The sequence below is a fragment of the Rhinolophus sinicus genome, chromosome 1 (assembly GCF_057876585.1).
Source record: "Rhinolophus sinicus isolate RSI-liver-muscle chromosome 1, RSI-T2T, whole genome shotgun sequence".
Taxonomy (NCBI): domain Eukaryota; kingdom Metazoa; phylum Chordata; class Mammalia; order Chiroptera; family Rhinolophidae; genus Rhinolophus; species Rhinolophus sinicus.
Window position 1 is genome coordinate 141,361,288 of NC_142501.1, and position 17,145 is coordinate 141,378,432.

General features: G+C 40.8%; 1 protein-coding gene across 15 annotated transcripts in view; it reads left to right on the forward strand.

Moving 5' to 3' along the window:
• The window catches only part of RBM47 (RNA binding motif protein 47), a 150,151-nt gene that overhangs the window by 60,517 nt on the left and 72,489 nt on the right, over positions 1-17,145 (forward strand). For 9 of the 15 annotated variants that reach the window (XM_019751964.3, XM_019751965.3, XM_019751962.3 and 6 more), the window contains 2 exons: positions 981-1,012; positions 1,611-1,700. The exons of 3 other annotated variants lie outside the window; for them this stretch is intronic. The gene's annotated coding sequence lies outside the window, so the exon portion shown is untranslated. Of the gene's footprint in view, positions 1-980; positions 1,013-1,610; positions 1,701-13,813; positions 13,967-17,145 lie in introns of those variants that run through there. 3 more of the 15 variants (XM_019751971.3, XM_074324593.2, XM_019751975.3) reach the window with 2 other exon arrangements.

Below are 17,145 nucleotides of genomic sequence, written 5' to 3' on the forward strand. Positions count from 1 at the left end.
CCAAAGGCCAGATTTTAAAAAAACAGTTTAAATAAAACAGACAGAAGCCAGCTATGTAACCCGGCTTCCACTTTTGGATCATTATGAGAGTCTCTGGCTTCACAATTTAGTGTTCTCTGTTGAGATTTTCTATCAAGAGTATTGCTGAGCTAAGGCACTCTGATTGTAACTAAACTGACAGATTCAGAAATTCACACAAACACACATACACACGGAACCCCAATTCCGTTGAATTGGCCATCTCCAGCTTGCTGGTTTCTCAATCATGAGTGAATTTGATGTGGTTATTTTTTGAGAGGTCTCTTGAGTGTAGGGGCTATCAGAACTAGATAGATCTTTTTAACAGGCCTAAAAAAAAATTTTTTTTTGGAGCTATTGCCCTCAGTTTGAGATAAGATTGGTCTGTTTTCCCCATATGGAAGGAAAGGGAAGCACTGGCTGTGATTGATAGAAAGAAATCTGAACTTTAAGTATGAACTTTTGGTGACCTCTTTGGCCAGTCCTTTTAAAAAGTTAACGTCTAGATCATTATGTGATTTTTCTCATGCCACATGACGTCTGTGCTCCTCCATCAAGATAAAAACATCAGAAGTCAGGTGGTGGAGATGCGTAGGAAAGGCGAAGGGGATAAGAAAACCATGGAGTTCCTGATGGAAACTTGAAATAAAATAGTAAAACATTTTGAGTGCTGACCGTTTCCTACTCCTCATAGCCTACATGTCCATTCCAAGTAAGTTAATTAAGAAGTGGGTATCGTTTTACCTACCACTTGAAAATGCAAGTTGCTTTTGAAAAGGGGAAAGAGATGGGCTACTTAAAACCTTGTTTTCTATGGTAAAATGGCTCTTCACGTTTCTGAATTGTAGTTGCCATTTAGTGAAGTCACAGATCTCTTAGAAACAAATTTCCCCCAAATCCCTAAAATTTACCCGAAGGTACACCTTTTAGAAAATGACCTTCCCGTCTTTTTTTCTTTCCAGGAAGGCAGACTGTAATTCAAATTGGTCTTAAGGTAAGATTTTTACAGTTGCATAACTCCTATGGTCCACATGAAGGAAACTTCCTGAGGAACAAACACACAAAGGTCAAGCAAGTGAGATGAAATAGATTCTCTTTTGTTTAGTCAGCCACTAATAGAGACCTGTCACAAAATGGCACCAGAAGGCTGAAGGCAATCCCCAAAGGCAGGGTTATTTTGTTTTTGTTTTTGTTTGTTTTTTTTCATACAAAGGCAGGTTTTAAATGTGGCTTTTCTGCTTTTTCACCTGAATGTAGAAGAGGTGTTTTTCCATTACATATTACTTCTTACTATTTATTTGGTACCACATAACTTATTACTAAAGGCCCATATTTTCATTTGACTCGAATAAACCTACAAAGAACCCTCACATGAAAGATAACTGGGGCAGGTACATAGGGATACAACAATGATTCAGACATGCTCTTTGCCCCAGAAGAATTTAACAATGAAAGTTTAAGCATTTAGTTCAGAAGAAATGCTAACAAGAAAACAGGAGTGAGTTAGAGAAAAGTAACATGATAACTCAAATATTCAATGGGACTTTAAAAAATGCAGAAGTTAATGGATCTTTTTTGTCATCTGTATCCAGATTTACCAGAGAGCAAACTCATCACCCTCTTGTCTGGAGCTCTTGCTTTTCCCTGATCTCTGATCCAGTTCGACAAAAGTGCTACTTCAGGTATGGGGCCTGGTGGTGTTGAGAACTTAGTAACCCTGAAGTCCTTTGTAGTTTATAATGTTCCATGGGTAATCACCACAGTGACATAAGCTGAAGAACTTTCCAAAAACACTTGGTGTCAGAGTAATTCTTAGCCCGTTGTGGATACAGTCAACCAGTGACTTTGTAACAAGTCGTTCCTGTGACTAAGATGATCCCGAGGTGGTTTTCCGGACCCACGTGAACATGCGTTTGGGAAAACTGGTTTTCATAGGGAATAACAGGTTTTTGCAGGGAGTTTGTGGCTTATCCCTTTGTTTCCTTTTTAAAATTATTTCATTCACATGGTCAAAAGTTTCATAGAGCTAGTGGTTCCTTTGGCAACCTGCTCCTCGATGACTTGCTATTTGCAAAACAAGCTAATCCATTTTCCAAACTGAAAAAGGAGAGCCGTGGATGTGAGCCGTGACTCCACCAATAACATTATGTCTGACAAGTAGATGTTTGCCTACAAAAGGAAGACTGTCTTCCTAAAAGGAAGAGGTTTGTTCCCGCCGTGGATAAGGAAAAAGAAAGCTATGGGCATCAACAAAATGTGTGTGTCTTTTGGCAGACAATAGCTCAGTGATAGCATCACTCTTTGTAGAAGGGTATTTGGTGCTGTGGAAAGCAAAGAGAATGCTTCAAGGTTATGAGACTCAAATCTGTGGCTAATGTCAGCATTGAACCTTTAGGCAAATTTCATGGGCAACAGTCAAATGTCAGCCCTGAGGTTTCCAAGAACAAGGTCTTCCAACTAGTCATTAGATATGCATCAAAGTTATGCTGAGTTGGGGCCTCATCCAAGGCCGTGTGTTGGTTCAAACAGGTTGCCCCACGTGTCAGCAGTTGCTGCAATAAGGGCAGACAGGAGTAGAATGTCTGACATTCCCTTCAGCCGTACTCAAGGGTATCTGTGCTGCCAAGAAATAACAGTAACGTGGGGCGGCCAGACGGATGTCTCAGTTGGTTGGAGCGCGAGCTCTCAACAACAAAGCTGCCAGTTCAATTCCCACATGGGATGGTGGGCTGCGCCCCCTACAAAGGTTGAAAATGACAACCAGACTTGGAGCTGAGCTGCGCCCTTCCCAACTAGAATGAAGGACGACTTGGAGCTGATGGGCCCTGGAGAAACACTGTTCCCGAATATTCCACCCCCCAAAAAAAACAAGTTTAAAAAAAAAAAGACATAACAGTAGCAGAACAACCAACCACATTGCTTCCGTCAAGAATAACAAACATTGCTCCTGTCAAAAATGACAAACATTCTGTGTCTGCAAAATAAGTGAGGTCTTTCTGAAACTAAGAGCAAGGTTAGCAAAATACAAGGGACATCTTAAGGAATGAATGGAGTGTTTATTGAGGACATGGACTGCAGTGAAAGGGGCCTGAACACAGACCAGGCCTTTAAATCTAGGTATGTCAGGACCTACTGATTCTGTTCATCTCCATTTGTGCAGTCAGTCACCAAGTGATTCTTAAAATCATAAAAATGTTGGAGTTAGAAGGAACTCTATAGGTGATGATGAAAATAAATGATAACATTTATTGTGTTCTTACTATGTGCCAGGCCAAAAAAAGTCTTTTATTTGCATTATCTTTTTCAATTGTATGGCCTTATTTAACTCCTCCAATAATCCCATAAAGAAGGTGTTTAGGCAAATAAGGAAACTGAGGTATGAAAGAGAACATGTAACTAGCACAAGGTCGCACAGTTAGTGCATGGCAAAGCTGGCACACACACCTACATCAGTCTGAGGCCAGAGTCTACACTTTTTAACTACTAGCTGCTAGAGAACACAAATTATGTTCTCCAAGTCCCCAGGAGTTCTCTAATGCACGGTTCAGTGAAAATGACCAAGGGATGTATTGAAAATAACAGAGCCTGCCCTCTGAAGTAGAAACCATGTGTAGTTTAATATGCCAATTATAAAGTGTGGATTCTGGGTTGCCCTCCAGTTTCCCCTCACTAAAGAACTGGCTGCACCTCTTAACAAGGGTGGCTGACAGCACAGTCGGTCATATCCGGATCCCACACTGCTCCTCCAGCTGTTCTTGCTCTGGGACATTGGCCTATGCTTCAGCTTTCAGTCATTTTGAGAACCTAAAAAAAAAGAAAAAATACCAATGCACAGACCCCATCCACTGAGATTCTGATTTGATTGGTCCGTGGAATAGCCCAATCATCAGTACTTTTTGAAAACTCTGTAACTGAACCTCCTGTATGTCCCGTGTGGACAACCGCTGCTTTACACTTTTGCTTATTAATTTGGTGACGGGCTATGTATTGCTTTTTTTTTCGAGAGCATAATTTGTATTCTCTAGCAGCTATTTGTGTTTTTGTTGTTTTATGGTCTGAGAGGATGGATTGGGCCTTAAAAAGCTTTGGCTCTTTGGAAGACGCTGTCACTGCTAGGTGCAGCGTCCTATCTGAGAATGGATTCCCTGTTTACACCACCCATTACATATCCTGGGAACTACATCTACACATCGCCCTACAACACTGCTCAGACTATATGATTGAATTACTTTATACCTAAAATCCTGTAGATTGCAGCAGGCTGTATGCTGTTGCTACAGCTTGAAGATTGAGGGCATATTTTTTGTCTTACGACAACCCCTGCTATGTATGTATATGTACTGTTCACTTAAAATACACACGGACATACATATACACATGTCTTCGTTTCACTTTAGGTCTGGGGGGCTTGCACAATGTCTCAAAAATATCATCTGACCCTTAATTAGACAGCATTAGGAAGAGGTTACGAGGTTGATCTCTTGACTCTAAAACGAGGAAACAAAGTCTTGGGGCTGAGAGGAGACCCATAGGAGTAGGCAGGGCTAGAACTCGGGTCCCTTGGTCTTGCTTCTCGGCCCTGCTGCCTTACTTAAACATGTCTTTTTCAGCCTCTCCTCTTATTCACACCACCACTTTCCTGTCCTAGTCCTAACTTGGTTCCTGAATTATTGCAATAGCCAAGGAAAGAGGGAAAAAATACCTGCAAGAAACCACATCAAAATGCCAAGAGTGGTTGAGTTTGAATGGTAGAGGTCCAGTTTTCATTTTTGCTTTATATTTGCTTTTCTGTGATTTATACATATTACTTAAAAAGTATTACTTTCCTAAAGGAAAACCGAAAACCATTCGTGGATTGCCTTCTTCCTGGTCTCTGAATGTATAAATCCATTATGCAGCCCATTCTGTGGCTCCTATAAGATTTGCCTTCCTAAAACATGTTTTTCTTTAGTTCTTTTTCTGCTTAAATCTTCAGGGGCTTTTATTGCTCTTGAGAGAAGTCCAAACTCCTGGAATCCAAAGGTCTCCTTAATCTAGACCCACCCTCCTGCCTGCCCCTTTATCTCCACCACACCCATCACAATCCTCCCGGCCTGCCTGCCAGCATCCTCCCTTCACAGAACCTGGAGAACTCGATCCAGTTCCTTTGCTCATGCTGTTCTCTACATGCAGAGCCCCACACTCTGTCCTTTCCTCTTTACTTGTGCAAATGTTATCTTTCTGGGTTCAGCTCAAGTACTTCCTCCTCCAGTTCACTTTTGTCACCTTTTATCAGTATCCAGGATGGCAAATAGGTTTCGTGTTATATATCAGGTCCAGGCAATTGAAAATATGTTGCATGGAGACTCCTGAGAGCCCATATGTGCTCAGAGGAAAGAGTTCTGTGGTCAGTACTGGTTTCTGCTGCAGGCACAAAAGGGAAAAATGGCAAAATGTTACATATTTTCCATTCAGTCCCATAACCGTTATTTCAGACCTATGAGGTCCAATATGGCAGCCACATGTGGCTATTTGAATTTAGATTAATTAACATTAAATACAGTTAAAATTTCACTTCTTAGTTGCACTACCCACATTTCAAGAGCTCAATAACCACGTGTGGCTACTGGCCACCATATTGAACAGCAAAGATAGAGAGTGTTTCTGTCATTACAGAAATTTTATTAGCCCTGTTTTAGCCAAATAGTTACATAACAATGCCAGGTAGAATGTATTTGTTTTGTGCCTTGTTTTCTCAGTGGCACCAAAAGTTTTTATGGGCAAGAATCCTTTCTGACACTTCTTTTGTACTCCTAGCGCACCTAGCCAGTGCTGGGCACGTTGGAAATACTTAAAAAAAATTTTTTTATTTTGTGTGTTTTTCCAGGACTCATCAGCTCCATGTCAAGTAGTTGTTTCAGGCTAGTTGTGGAGGGCGCAGCTCACAGTGGCCCATGCGGGGATCAAATCAGCAACCTTGGTGTTAAAAGCACCACACTCTAACCAACTGAGCTAACCGGCTGTCCCAGGCAATACTTTATAAGTATTTGCTCAATTGAATTTTTGTTACTAATTTGGCAATGTTTTATTAAGTAGAGTAGTAGAAAGAGAACTAATTTGGAAATGAAGAAACCAACTTTCTAGCTCCAGCTCTTCTTCTGCCAATTAGTGTGTGACTTGGCATATCTCATTTAATTGAAGTAGGTCATAGTTTCCTCAAGTGGAAACAGTTATAAACTAGGCTATATCAGAGGACGTTTTCCAGACGTGGAATTTTGTGATACATATGGAATGTTTACTTTTAAACAAAAAGGTACACACATGTAAACACACACTCAGAATAAAAACTAGCAGGTTAAAAATATTCTAGCTCATCTTAAATCTCATTTATCTAATTTCCCAAATATATGACTATTATTTGAGGGTTTCATTCTCTGCCAGATCTACAGCTAAATTCTTTGAAGAGGATTGTGGCAAAGGTGGCATGACTCCATAAGTACAGAATGTCAGACTTGGGGAAGTGTGATGGAAAATTAGGTTGCCGTTGTCAGTGAGAAGGTGATGTAACACTTAATGTTTTGACACTATATTCAACCAAACTGTATGCAGAACTCACCAGTCGATACTGCCCACTTCTTGCCATTGCTCTAAGTGTGGGATCAGCAAACTATGGCCCACTCCGCTGTCTGTTTTTGTGTTCTATATGTCGCTAAGAATGGTTTTTACATTCTTAAGGATTGTACAAAAAGAAAAAGAAGGAACGATATGTAGCAGAAACTGTATGGCCTGCAAAGCCTAAAATACTATTTGGCTCTACGCTAATGACTAGTGACCTTCATGTACAGATCCAACCACTTTTCAAGGACAATTGCTTTATGAATTGTCGTCAGCGCCTGTGGCTCAAACATAGTGAAATAAAACTGCATGTTACTGTGCCTTAGAGAAGGCTGAAGACAGGGAAACGCAGCGGCCTGGTGGGGAATAGGAGGGCAACTTGGCTCCATCACTTATATCTGAAGCAGGCAGGGCCCTTGACTCTGTTTTGATGGTGGAAAATGAGTCCTTGGATCCAGAGTCTGTGTGTTCTGGTCTTGACTTTGGAAATTTGATGAGTAAGCATTCACAGGAATAAATTCTGACGGCCCCTTGAAGGTCGAGAGCTGAGAATCCTTGGCCTCCTAAGTTTATCTAAGGAGGGAGCCCAGGCTTGCATCTCACTTGATTCTTCCTTTCCTTTTTCTTCCTGCAGACACTCGTTTAGCACTTAAGGTATCTCGGTTGAGTGGGCAGATAAAGAGGCTGAACTGGAGAGGCAGACCCCATCCATTAGGGCAGGGCTGGGCCCGGGTCTGAACTGAGATGGTAGCCCTGCCAGGTGGGCCTAAGGTGAACTGCTAAGTTGACGGTTTTAAAAGTAAAGAATGACTCTTTTCCTTTTCCTTTGGATGCTCCATGGCCATGTGTCTGGGCCTTTGGGTTTCCCCAAAACGCCTTTTTACCTAGGCATCCTCTCTAGTCTCTCACCTTAGTTTCTAAAATGCACCTCTTCCATAATTAATACTTTAGGGGACATCTTTTCTTCTCTGATCTACCCTTTTTTCTCCTCCCCTTGTCCCATTCTCTCCTCTAGGCTATTTTTCAAAGTTTGCCTTTGCAACTCTCTTTTTTTGATCACCCTTTGCTTCTGTGTAGACAACTGCCCTTAGTATAATCCAGGGTGCGTAGTTTAATAAAAATCCAAATTTACAAAACAATGCTGTTGTCATGCTCAGAGAAGCATCCATTAGGAAAGTCGGCTCCAAGTCAAAAGGCTGATGGCCAGTTTTGGCTAGAATTCTTTGGCTCACTGTACGGACAACCTTGGTTTCCACCATTGTTTTGATAGCAGAACACACAGCTGTGAGACAGAGAGAAGACAAGCAATAGAAATTGATTTAGTAAAATTTGAGATGCAAATATGCAGAAAAACCTGTCACCTTTGGGAATCTCCATTACTCAGAGTTCAGTGTAAGCCTAATAGTTACAAGGATTTTGGTGTCTGAGCAGGTATGTTCCGGTCTTGCCTTCTACCCATAATTAACTTCACCTGACTTCCTTAGGTTTCTGCTTCCTCATTTGTAAAATAGGGATGATGGTAGTACTTGCCACATAGGATTTGGAGATGACTGAAGGGGTAATATATGTAAGGAATTTAGTACTGAGTCTGGTACAATGTGGGTGCTTAATAAATATTGTAATTAGTATTTCAGCACATGTGGTATGGTCTAGTGCAATGCTTCTCAGACGTTTTGGGCTCAGCACATCTTATCAGGAAAATAAAATAAAGGATGTTCAATTAGATATAAATTTCAGATAAGCAGTAAGTAATTTTTTTAGTATAAGTATGCCCCAAATATTGTATGGATACTTACACTAAAATATCATTTGTTGTCTATCTGAAATTCAAATTTAACTGGGTGCCTTGCATTTTTCTTTGCTAAATCTGGCAACCCTGTCTTCCCATTCTTAAAAATTATTGAGGAACCCAGAGTGCTCTCGTTTATGTAGGTTGTATCTGTTGCTATTTACCACATTAGAAATTCAAACGAAAAAATTAAAAATATTTATTAATTCCTTCAAAAATAACAATGGTAAAATCTTACGTTAAAATAAATAATATCTTTATGAGGGGAAAAGTTGTATTTCCAAACAAAGTAGATGGTGAGAAGAGTGCATCATTTATATTTTGCAATTTGTTTTTTCCAAATTTCTTCGATGACTGGCTTACTAGAAGTCAGCATTTTTATATTTGCTTTGCCTTCAATCTATTGAGAGATGCTATTTTCATCAACATATATAAAGAAAATTTAGCTTCACAAAGGCATACAGTTGTAGAAGGGAGGAGTATTTAAAGTAGCCTTTTCAGATAATTTTGAACATTCTTCTTTGATACGAAAATCAAACTCTACATGAGATAGCTTCCTAAAGGTTATTTACACTGTGGAATCTGAAACCATAGCAATGAACTTTTCGTACTCTATTACATTAAAATCCACTGGTTTATCCTGTACTTTGAATGGCTCCTTTACCCATGCATGATTCTGTAACATAATGAATTGGTCATTTGGAAAATATTGGTTTACCGAGTTGTGCTGATCTTCTAAATACTGACACATTTCATTATACAATATTAAAACATCACATTTGTTAATATTACAACTAATCTCATCAGAAAAAACTTTAATCGTTAGCAGGCTGTCAAGCTCATGGTGGTGAGTGCAAGTTCTCCACTATTTTAACTTTTGCTCGAAAGCTTGAATTTTATCATTGGAAATAGATACTATCAGTTGTGTTCTTTGATGTGACCGGCACACTTCATTCATTTTTCTAGAAAATGTCTGCCAAACACACAAGTCTGAATCCCCATAGTTTGTCTGTCATTCAAGTAAAAATGGTGTTCTGTGACAAAAGCACCTGTAGTTTACTCTATAACTCAAACCATCACCCAATTAATTTCCCTGAGATTATTGTCATAATTTGGTATGCGGCAAGACTGATTGATGCATACTTCCCATTTCACCACACAGAATATTAAAAAGATATATATTCAAGAGTCAAGATATACGAAAATTAATGTTTTCCTGCTTCCTCAACTACATTCTTAAGGAAAACTGGCTCTTAAAAACATAAAAGAAAACCTTTGAGTGTCTGGTGATGAAATCTGCTATGATTACTGGTACAGTTGTGTGCTGAGGTGTCAGCGGTTGACCCACTATTGCCTTTTCATCATTAGTGCAAATGTCAGTGCAGTGAAAAAGGCAAAAATATTAGAATTATTATTCTAATATAGTAGTTATGGCCTTGCAGACCTCTGAAAGAGTCTTAGGGTCCCCCACGGGGTCCCTGGACCTCACTTCGAGAGCTGCTGGTCTAGTGGATGATGTCCCAGTGACAGATTGGACAGTGTAGATTGGTCATGTGTTCCCCTCTCCTGCCCCAGCCTCTCCTTTCTTGGGCAATTGGGAAAAACAGCAAGGGCTGCTGGGACCTTGCTTAGGGTCTGGGTTTAGGCTGGAGTGGGTGATGAGCGGTTTCTGAGGCCACACACGTGAGGCTCTCTGAAGCTCCCTCCAGAGAACTGAAGGGGCTTGAGTGATTCAGGGGAGTGCCAAGGCCTTTGGCAGATTCTGGGAGACTTAGCAGCTCCAAATAAAATCTTCACCTCCTGCTGCTTCCTCCTCTCCTATCTCCTAGTGTCCAAGGGAGAGCAAAACCCCTTTCAGAATCTGGAACCATCCTGCAGGTCAGATTTATGCTAGACACAAGGCTATCCATGCTAGAAGTAGGTCCCTACAACTGACAGAAACTCTGAATAGGCCCAGGGTAACAGAGCAGCACTCTCCATGGGCTGGTTATTGTGCCCAGTCAGAGCTCTGGAACTGAAAGTCCCAGGGGTATACTTGTTCACTGCCATACGCAAAACAATAGAGCAAAAATTCAAATTAGAATCATATGAGTAGATGTGGGAAAATGCTATTACAAAACATTTATATTGTGTAGGAGGCACAGTTCTTTCTCGGGGCCATAGGATTTAGTCTCTGAGCAGCATGCGATATCCTATTTAAATACACCAGCACACCAAGTGCTGTACGTAACACAGGGAATTTTAACACCGCCTACAGTGTTTAAAGCCAAACATCAGATTTATACTCAGATTTATAGAAGAAATGAACATAGAGGCTTCCCTGAAATGGGGGAATCCGTACCACCTATTAATAGATTTTGTTGATAGACTTTAAAGTGAATGGGACAGATTATTTTGGGGGCAAGAAGAAAAGGTGGAGGAAAGGTGGCAGGGGGGCCAAGGAAAAGGAGTCGAGTAGAAGAACAGGGCCAAACAGGTTCTGAGCACAGAGCGGCAGAGAACACGTAGGTGGCTCTTGATTTGGGCAACTGGTCCCCAGAGTGAACATGCTGCAGCGTGCTTGGGGCAGGCAGGGGAGTGCAGCTCAGGCAAAGGGCAAGGGCTCCGATTGGGACCGGTTCTGCTATCAGCCAGGCAGCCATGGGCAGCCTCTCTGAACCTATTTCCTTCTCAGTCAGATGAAATGAGATGCCGCATGTCCAGTACCTGGTCATTGTTGACATTTAATAAGTGATGCTCGTTTCATGGTATGACATGAAAGTTGGCTTCTTTGCTGTCTTGTCTTTATAACCCACTTTTCTCATCCTCTTGAATAAAAACAAACCAAAGCAAAGCAACTCCATCAAAACATAAGGTCTCAAGCCTCCACTTATCACTACTATGTCTTCACATTTTTTTTTTGGGGGGGGGGGGCAAAATTCAAATATGTTCCTTAAGCATCAGCACTGGGCTCCATGCTAAGGGGTGTAACAAGTGGGTGCTCTGGTGGCCTAGACAGCAGTTGACGTTGAATGACACACAAATATGTGACCCAAGGGAGGCGCTAATAAGGAAAGACTCCTAGGAAGTGATCATTGTCCCCAGTCATGCAGGTTTGTCACTTTGGAAATGTGCTCCTATTGGGTTCGCCTAAAGAAAGGCACACAAGGACAGCAGTAGCCCGGAGGTGAGTTATAGGGGTCAAGTGAGATAGACCCTAAAAGCAGGTAAGAGGTGGACCAGCCCAGAGGGAAGAAGGAAGATGAGAAGAGCCATCCGAGAGGAAAAGATGTCACAGTTGGGGAGAATCAATTAGACCAAATGGGCACTGTAGGGCCCTGAAAGAGACATGCATTTGAGGGAGTGGCTCAGTGTTTGAGTGGCAGCAGGATCCTGGCCTGTCAGGAAAGCTGAGCTTCAGTCCCAGCCTCGTCAGCATCACCAGTGACCTTGGGCCAGTTGTTGAATCTTTCTGGATCTCAGGTCTCACTTTGGTGGAATCAATACAATAAGAACATCTGTCTTACCTCCTCCCTCCCCGGGTTGTTTGATATGTTGTATAAAATAATAGAAGAACTCGGATGATGAAAAGAATTGCTCTTTACCACCTCCCCATCACCTCTCAGGGAAGTGAGGCAAAAAAGCAAGGAGGAAAGGAAGGGGGAAAAGAAAGAAACTGAGAAAAAAGGGAGGCCAGGACAAGACTTTAGAAAGCAGGTTAGAAGGCAAGAGGAAAATGTGAAAGCAAAGAGATGGCTGCCTGGGCTGTCAGCCAGGGAGGCCCCTTCACCACGCCCTGAGAGGCAGATAAATGGATCATTTAGGATCCCACCCAAGGCAGATTAGTCAATGAGACTAGCATGAGATGAAGTCAATTGCCCTGAGTCACAGCACAACCTGAGGCATCTGTAAATGAGGAAAATGAAAATAAGATGGAACCTATCTACATGAGGTAAGGGGGACCAAAGAAAATTCATAACAACCCTTACGATGTTTTGAAAATGTGAAGAACTGCTCTGTGCCATTTTCTAGACTCTCAGATTGGGAGAGTTATCAGTTCTTTGGGATATCTTCCCTAGTAGGGGGTGGGGACAATAAAAGGGTTTTCTTACTTGCCTAACCTGGCCTAGTGTGTGATTCTGAGGCCAAAGTCAATTATTCTCTAGATGGCCTTGGTCTCCTTTTAGCGAGTAGGTTTGACTGTTGCTAAATAATTCTATTTTCTCCTTTCTCAGGCTGTCCTACTCAGAGTTCCAAGAGCAGGTACCGTGTTTCCCTGAAAATAAGACCTAGATGGATAATCAGCTCTAATGCGTCTTTTGTAGCAAAAATTAATATAAGATCCAGTCTTATAGTATATTATATTAGACCCGGTCTTATATTACATAAGACTGGGTCTTATATTAATTTTTGCTCCAAAAGACTCAAGGAGCTGGTTGTCCAGCTAGGCCTTATTTTTGGGGAAACACAGTAGGTGTGTGCTACCCACATGGGCTCTAGACGCTATCAATCTCCATATGTAGTTTTTGTAAAACCAAGCCGACAGTCCCTGGGCACCCTCTCTCTTTTTTATTTTATTTTTATTTTTTTAATTTTTATTGGGGAACATTGAGGAACAGTGTGTTTTTCTAGGACCCATCAGCTAAGTCAAGTCGTTGTTTTCTGTCTAGTTGTGGAGGTCGCAGCTCACTGGCCTCTGTGGGAATCGAACTGGTGACCTTGGTGTTATGAGCACTGCATTCTAACCAACTGAGCCAACCGGCCGCCCCACTCTCTTTATTTTGTTAACCCTGGTGGTACCAAGAGGCACCTGACATTCTGGGTATGCTAATAATTCGGTGCCAGCAAGTTTCTGTTATCCTCCAGTTGTAATTGTTAACTTGAATGGAATGCAAAACTTCTGGTTTGGAACAGAGTTGGTTTTTAACTGTGAATTTACTTGAGGGATAGGGAAAATGGGGAGTACATTTTGTTTATTGTGGAAGACTTTTTTTGTAAAGCTTTTCTGAATTGCATTTGCTCTGATAGATAGAAATACATGGTAAATGTACAGTTACTACTGTATCTACAGACTCACTGGTGAACTCTATCTACCCTTTATTAACGCTCGCCTTTGACACTTTTTCAGTTTAGCAAGCCAAGACTTGCTGGGGGATTAGGACAATGAGCTTATCATAAGGCTGCTTTAAGGGGAAAAAAACCACACAGACACACACACACACACACACACACACACACACACACACAACTCTAATGCTTCTAGTGTCAAGGTTTACTTTTTCAAGCTCTTCCTGGTTGCCCACCCCCACCCCTCGAAAGTTTGGGATTTTTTTTTCTCCCTAAGGGGAAGTATGGAAATAGAGCCCGCCTATTCATTTGCATTATTGTACATCACACACTATCTTTGCAACCATTATATTTTGTTCTCTCAATGGTGTTTGCTCTGAGGGTGGGACACGAGGCTGTTTAGTGTCTTGTAAAACATTTACCAAAAGCACTGAGCCATGGATTTGAAGGGCATTCCGTTGCCAGAGTGTGGGAGGAGAGAACGAGCAGTGGAAACAGAGAGCTCCAGGTGTTTGCCAGGTACTTGTTTCATACTTTAGTATTTAGAAATGTTTAAAATTTTACATTACATACGGGTCCCCTTCTACTGAAGGGGTGGGGATGGTGAGGGGAGGGAAGGGGCAAAAGTAATTTCTTTGTAAACTGTATTTTTCAGTGGCTCTGAGTCCCCGGATAATTATAATCTTCGGTTTCAGTCAAATGTTGTTTTCAGTTTTACTAGAGAGACGTACATTTCATGGAGCGTGAGGTAAAAATCTACCTGTGCTTGAAGTTTTCCAGTGGTCTGAATCAGACGTTAGCGTTTGGAATCAGATGTTAGCATTTGCTTTAGCAAAGAATTCAGAACCAGGTGTGGTGTTTCTAGGAGGCGACGTGTAACCTTGTGATTTGCACTTCAGTATGCCCCGTGACTCATTCCATTAAAAGCTTTTGCTAAATGGTGGTTCCGGTTTCATGAAAATACTTTTAAACTCCCCCTGCCCCCCACCATTCTGTTAAAGTTCGACTAGATAAATTAAAGGTCGGCTTGAAAGACTGCTTTAGATCCTCAAATCTGTGTTTTTAGAACATAGTCACTAGGAATGACGTTAGACGCTGGTCATAGATAGTTTTGGCGAAACTAATGACTAAATACTTCTTGGGAATATTAAATATTTATATTCTACCTTGTTTTGCTGTAAAAAAACAACAACAAAATGAGCATATACTGTAAAACTAGAGCCTTCATCAAATGTTTACATTTAATGAATTGTAGTAATGATATCCTAGACCACGTTATTAGTGACTAAAACCCAAGCAGCACATGCACAAATCTAGAAAAAGAATAGCTCCGAAAGATTTCTGTAATGGTCAGTTGTTGGGGAAAGGAACTGCAGTATAATATATGCAGCATAACAAACGTGGAATCTTTGGCTTTTTTCCTGTGTCTCAGGGCAGGAGACGTAAGTATGAAGACAGTACTAAAGTTTAAGAGCCCATTGATATTATAAAAGAATGTGATTTTGGTACATTTTTGCCCAGTGACACTGGCAGTAAGAAGCCAACAGTTTTTCTTCTGACAAGTTCCCAGGTATTGCAAAATGGCTGGAAGAAATGATTGTTTTAAAATTAGAGGAAACTTCCTTAATGGGAAAAACTTCACTGTGGCTTTGTGTATTTAGGCAAATAGGACTAAATCTAACCAACTGGAGGTCAAAAGACACCAGTGTAGCTGAGAGACAGCAGATTTGATTATTTGCATATGCATGTCAGAAAAATGAGTTTATTTCACTACCCTGCCCACTGAAAATTTTTGTCACTTTCAACAAGTTAATTAACTTTTTCCTACCTCTAAGATTTCAAAACAGAGGTAAGAAGACTTGTTCTCTACTTGTCTGTCCCCCAGATGCACTTAGATTGCTCAAGAGTCTGTCAAACTTTTGACATGCTGTGATACCACATAAATCCAAAAATTAGACGCTGGCCAGTGAAGGAGCTCATGCCTTAATTCCACTGTCTCTAAAGGAGATTGATGCCGTTTTAAGTTTGAAATTTTATCAGAGGAACAGAAAGACTGGAAAAAAAGTCTAAAAATAAACCATTTCCAGATACTTTTATTCCTCATTTCCCTTTATTTCACTGGGAAAATCCTTATTCAATGCCATTTCTTTGTTTAGCTTTTTCACATTTCAAGTCTCAAAGATCTACATGGAATTGTAAGAAACCGAGATGAGCAAAAGCTGCATGTGTACCTCTTGTTCGGGGTTCTTACAGTTGCACGATAGTTTGTGGATGGATGAAGTCGTACATACATCAAATTAAGCCTTGAATCCCTTGGTCCGTATCTCTGGCATTTAAAACTTTGCTGCTGTTACATGTGATATGGTAATAATACTTATATGTCAGATTGGTTTTGTAAGGCATGTAGTCTTTCTACAAAGGTGATTGGCATCTATTCCTCTGTCCTTTAGACTGCAAGTTCCCAATTTGTAATATGTCACGAAGGTGAATTCTCTGGATACAATAATGGGCCCCAAATTAGGTGGTAGTTTGCAACATGTGATAATACCAAGGAGTCAGGGCAGTTTTGGCTTGGACAGAGCTGTCGTACAAAGGCATGGATGGGTGACAGCCTTTCAAGGTGATTTTGGTGGCTGTGCCAGAAAAGTCATATACATGTGAGTTTGGGGTAAGAACTACCATGTTTACCTGAAAATAAGACCTAGCCGGACAATCAGCTCTAATGCGTCTTTTGGAGCAAAAATTAATATAAGACCGGGTCTTGTATAATATAATATTATAGCAAAATAAGACCTGGTGTTATGATGTTTTATGTTTGTTATGTTATGTTGTTATGTTATGTTATATTATATTATACCTGGTCTTATATTACAGTAAAATAAGACTGGGTCTTATATTAATTTTTACTCCAAAAGATTCATTAGAGCTGATGGTTCAGCTAGGTCTTATTTTTGGGGAAACAGTATGCAGGCAAAATGGAGGAATAATCATAAAAACTTGGGCTATTTTGGGCTGGCTTTGTTTTGGTAGGATGAAATGAAAACCGCATATGTATGGGTTAGCTGAGCAATGTCTAAAAATCCTTAACTTGTCTAGTAACCTAAAATCTTAAGAAAGGCAAAAAACAGTGCTCACAGCAGTCAAAATTAACGCCATGAAGTCCATCAGGGTGCCTATTGACTCTTGGTTTAGACATCTTTCTATAAAATTCCTGGTTTCTCAGTGCACAGTAAATCAGAACTCTTCTTTGTTGGCTAATGATCATTCATTCGTGTACGATTCATTCATTCATAAATACTTAGGTCTAACTCTGGGCTAGGTTCTCTCACCTCTCAGTTCTTAAATGTCACTTCTTTAAGGTGACCTTCCCAAGCACCCTAAATTAGGTCCAGTACTTCCACCTTTAAGATAGTCATCACATTGTTTTCTACTTACAGCCTCTGCTAAAATGTAAGTTTCCTTAGGTCACAGATCATGAGTGTCTCATTCATCACTATATCTCCAATGCTTAGTGCATACTAGGCATTCAAAAAATATGTGCCAAATAAGTGAATAATTAAATGAAAGAAAGCAAATGAGAAGGACCGGGTGGTTAGAGGCAGGCATGCAACAGTGAAAAATAGCCCCAGATAACAGGGAAGGGGCAAAAACTACTACCGTGTTTCCCAGAAAATAAGACCTAGCCGGACAATCAACTC